The following is a 5000-nucleotide window of genomic DNA, read 5'->3' on the forward strand; positions in this document are numbered from 1 at the left end:
GTCACCGGAGCCAAAACCAGTACGATGCAGGTGGGAGCATCACTGAGAGGAAGTCAAGAGACGGAGAAGGTTTGGGTTTCTCTGGAGTCTGGAGCTCAGCGTGGAGACATCACACCTTCATGATGACGCAGGTTCGATTCCCCAGACAGCCCAGGACAGATAACACTATAACTCTTTGCTCTCCATCAGCAGCATCACTGCAGGGAGACTTGGTTTATCTGTCGATCACAGCAGGTGTGACGGGTAATAGAAACCACATGTACAGTCAGTGATGGAGGGAACGAGGACCTGTGGACTGTGATCGTCATCAGGGAACAAACTGTAATTACAGTCTATTTTCAGAAAAGAGTGAACTTATTCTTTTTAGTGCTGAACACAGCCAATGGTATGAAAGTCTGGACTGAGACCTGAACGCTGCTGTTGAGTGAGAGTGGAGGTCTGACTTCTCTGTGACTCACCTGGCAAACGCTTTTTAATATCATCTTTATGAAGCTGGGACTGAGGCTCAGGCAGCTGACGGGTTTTTAGTGGTTATTTGTTGAGACAGTAAAAACCACCTGTACTTACGCTGGTTTCTAATTATGCAAGTGACATATGAGTCAGATTTCATAAAGTGAACATTTAGTTTTTAGTTTTTCATAGAAAGTTATTATTTTATTTCTCATCTCCTTTTAGATGCTGTTCATCAATCTTAGATAGTGTCAGTTAGTTTACCAGGTGACCTTAATGAAACGTCGTTCTGCAGAACGATGTTGAACAACGTGTTCTTTAAAGATATTAAAAAATCCGTTGTCATTTGGTCTGTAATAAAATACACATTGTAATCAAAAAAACCTTTATAGTTCCAACTGTTTAGGAAAAACAAAACTGACATCTAGTGGTCACCTGAATCACACCTGCACAGGTGGAGGTAGCACCTGTTTCTTCCAGTCACTTTTTTTAAACCTGAACCACTAAGTTTTTGTGCTTCATCAGACTAAGTGCATTGATTCACGTAGCTGCAGTAACTAGTTACCTTACTGTTTAATATTTAAAGAGTATCGTCTGTATGAACCATGGATGTGTACGAACTTCCTCCCTCAGCAAATCTGCTCCCAATCATATACAACAGATACAAACAGGTAATATGTTGCCATGGATACAGTGAGGCTTTCTTTTGCCCATGTTTGTTTACATTTTAGAAAATGAAGTATACTGAACTAACTATTTAAACTACCTACTATTGAATTATCTATTTTAAGTTCTGTTTTTTATGCACCATTGGATGTACTGACAACTATCATTGACTAGTTTATTTGCCGCGGCGTTTTCATGTGTGTGTGTGTGTGTGTGTGTTCGGGTTTGAATTGACTTTGTTTTTATGACGTTGATATTTGAGGACTTGTTATATGAACTTATTGATCTGATCAGTTTGAGTGTTTTGATACGACGTGTGAATAAATGTGACCAGTGACATCAGACAGGAGGAGCTGTGAGAGGAACACAGGGAAGAGACGCCTCATACAGTCAGTCAATAAATAATAGTAAATAATTAAATCATTAGTGAAGTACGATGGTCCCTAAGAACAAAGCAAAGACAAGAGTGAAAGCACAAACACCCCCCTCCCTCCACTGGAGACATAAATCCTCTGTGTGTGTGTGTGTGTGTGTGTGTGTGTGTGTGTGTGTGTGTGTGTGTGTGCGTGTGTGTGTGTTAATGAGATCAGCTGATAACACTCATCTAGCAGACCTTCTTCAGTACTCGTCAGTACTACAGATAACCTCACAGTACTATAGAGGAGCGGTTGCAGTAGTACTGCAGTACTACTGCAGTAGTACTCTGTATCTGAGATGAAAACACACAGCTTCTGTTTGGTCATTACTTTTTATTTCTAGTTTCCACTGCTTTATGGCCTGCTGTCTGTTGCTACGGAGATAGCAAGTGTCTCTGTAACCACGGAAACAACAGGAGACAATCCACAGCAGCAAGTATGATCGGCTGAGGTGTGTGTGTGTGTGTGTGTGTGTGGTTCAGGTGGTCTCTTGTCAGTTTTCAATGGTCATTATTCATGTTTATTAACAACTAACTTGTGTGTGTGTGTGTGTGTGTGTGTGTGTGTGTGTGTGTGTGTGTGTTTTAAAGGTCAGCGGGTCAAACAGTCAAATGGAAATGGAAGCAGATGATTATTTTTATACGATCACATTCATATTCACAGGCAGCTGCTCTCTAATACTCACACACACAAGTTGGTCTTTCTGTAGCAGTGAGGACACTCTTTGACATAATACACTCCCTAGCCCCTCCCCCGAACCTTAACCATCACAACTACATGTCTTACTCCAATCCTCACCCTCACCCTAATCTGAACCTGATTCTAACTGAACCAGGTCTGAACCATCAAACAGAATGTCCTCACTGTGACCAGAAAGCTATCAGACCCAAACACACACTGTTGAAAACCTCTGGCGTTTAGAAGAGACACAAACAACTAAGATGCTAACACTGCTAAATGCTAACACTATAGCCAGTGCTACTACAACTGCTAATACTACCACAAGTACTGCTTACACTACTGCTAACAGTACTGCTATTACTAGTACAACAACGTATAACAATACTGCCAAAACTCCTGCTACTGCTACTAATGCTAACACTGGTGCTACCACCAACTCTGTTGCTAACGTTAACTATGACTGCTAACACTCCTGCTATTACTACTGCTTCTACTACTAATGGTAACACTATTATCACCACTTATGCTACTGCTAATATTACTGCAATTGCTGACACTGAAGCTACTACAACTACTGCTAGCATGACTGCTAACACTTTGACTACTGCTGACATTATTGCTACAAATACTGCTGCTAACTGTTCCACGACTGTTAACACTATTGCTACTACTGCTGGTATTAATGCAAGTAACAATGCTAATTCCATTAGCAGGCCTACTCTGTTCTTTATGAGTGTGATCTTTCAATGTTAGGCTAACACATTTTTAACATTTAAATTGGATTTTTCATGTTTAAACATTTCAGTCCAATGAACTTGCTGACATTCTGAAGCAGACTGTATGTTAGCATGTTAAGCAGCTACCTGTTAAACTGCGTTCTGCTATTTTATCAATACTTCATCTGTTTGGTAACTGCAGTTGAACCCCTCCCTTTTTAAACCACATTGAGTCACTTTAAATCTGCATAGTTAAAAGAAAAGAGCTTTTATGAGACAAAATTAAATCCTTAATGTTTTTTCCTCATTTAAGAAACAAAAAATATAAACTTTTAGCTGCAGAGTTTGGTGACAGCTTGACTTAAATTCTTGACGCAGAAACATAACTTAGAGTTAAGTGTTTTCCGTTTTTGTGATAATGGATTTTAATAATTTAAATGTAGCCGTTAAGCTGACACTGACCGCTCTGTGTTAAAGTGTAAGAGCAGAGAATGAAAGTGATAAACTCCAGCTGGAGCTGTGTGTTAATGTGAAGATAACGAGCAAAAAGCTTCAGCAAACGGAAACGAATCCCCTCGAACCCAGCGCTGTTGCCAAGAGACACTGATGCCAAAACTTAGCTCATTGGCTGGACCGGATGGTGTTGCCTAGCAACCACTGCTTAGCAAGCACTCTACCAGGAAGCCCTGACAAAAAGTTAGAGGTACATAAACACTCACACACACACACACACACACTGCTGTCAGAGTTGTGGTTGATGTTTCATTGGCTCCGACTACAGCCTCGTTACTCCGACTCTTGCCTCTCGTCTCTTCTCCTGAACTCAGATCAGTTTCCTCCAGCAGTCTTGTCATCAAACAGTTAACGCTGCTCGTTTACTGCTGAATATGTGGAATGTTTTGTCTGAAGACGGTGACATGCATCTGTCCAGCTCTTCAGTCAAGAGCAAAATATCAGAGAAATTCTGACCTTGGTGTTCAGTGTGGATGTTCTGGTCAGTGTCGGCTCACGGCAGCAGGTCGAGCTGGGATCAGCTCCAAAAATAGCACATCCCTTTGAACCTTAAAAAGTACCAGGAAGAAACTCTTCTCTGGGAGGCAGAAAGTACCAGCGTCATTGGAGGAGAGCAAATACTTAGTTTTTCACGGTACATTTACAACTACACAATTAGCACAAAGGCTAATTTTGCACCTGTAGTCAACGCAAAATTAGCATAGTTATCAATGTACTGACCTGACTACAAGACAATATTATTTTTCTGGAGATGAGTTTTGGAAAAGTGCCGGTCGTCTTATTTTGGAGGGCAAGACAAATACGGTGTTGACGACATCAACATGCTAGAGCTATTGGTACTGCTAACATTACTGCAACTGCTGACACTGATGCTACTACAGCTAGTGCTAACATTGCTGATGCTACTACTACCACTTCTACAGCTACTGCTAACTATTCAACGACTGCTAACGCTAATACAAACACTGTTGCTATTACAAGCTCTACTAATACCAACACTAACACTATGAGTGCTAACACCAGGTTCTACTAGTACTGGAAACACTCGTGCTACACTGGCGTGTCTCGAATATATCGAATAATGGGGTAGTAGTCCTATATTCAGGCCAATAATGGACTAAATGTTATTTGAATAATTTTGACTTGAGAATTTTGAGTTTTGTGAATAAAGATGCAAAAAAAACGTCTTTTCTTTTTTCATTTTACAACCCTTCATTCATTTTGTGCCCCAGGTTGGGAACCGGTGCTCTAAAGCATGTTCACACTTCTCCTTTAAACCAAGCATCAAAACCAGTTGGGGTGTTTTATAAGGACATTTCTGACTTCCTGGTTCAATACAGAAGACCAACGACCCCTTTGATCACAGACTAACGAGAAGCACCACACTGCTGCTGATGATGTTAGAAACAAAACTGGTTTTAGATTCAACAAAGTGGAGATTCGGTGCAGGACTGTGAGGACTTATGAGGACCGTCCTGTTTTAACTGGACATTACCTACAAACACAAACATAACTCATAATCCAGTCTGATGATGATGTCATCAGTCTGTGGTGTTTA

At 40.7% G+C, this 5000-nt stretch overlaps 1 protein-coding gene across 3 annotated transcripts in view; it reads right to left on the reverse strand.

Annotated features, from left to right (window-relative positions):
• LOC130162055 (cGMP-dependent protein kinase 1-like) overlaps nt 1-5000 on the reverse strand; it is a 46553-nt gene that overhangs the window by 24069 nt on the left and 17484 nt on the right. The gene's annotated exons all lie outside the window — the stretch shown is intronic.

The sequence above is a fragment of the Seriola aureovittata genome, chromosome 21 (assembly GCF_021018895.1).
Source record: "Seriola aureovittata isolate HTS-2021-v1 ecotype China chromosome 21, ASM2101889v1, whole genome shotgun sequence".
Taxonomy (NCBI): Eukaryota; Metazoa; Chordata; class Actinopteri; order Carangiformes; family Carangidae; genus Seriola; species Seriola aureovittata.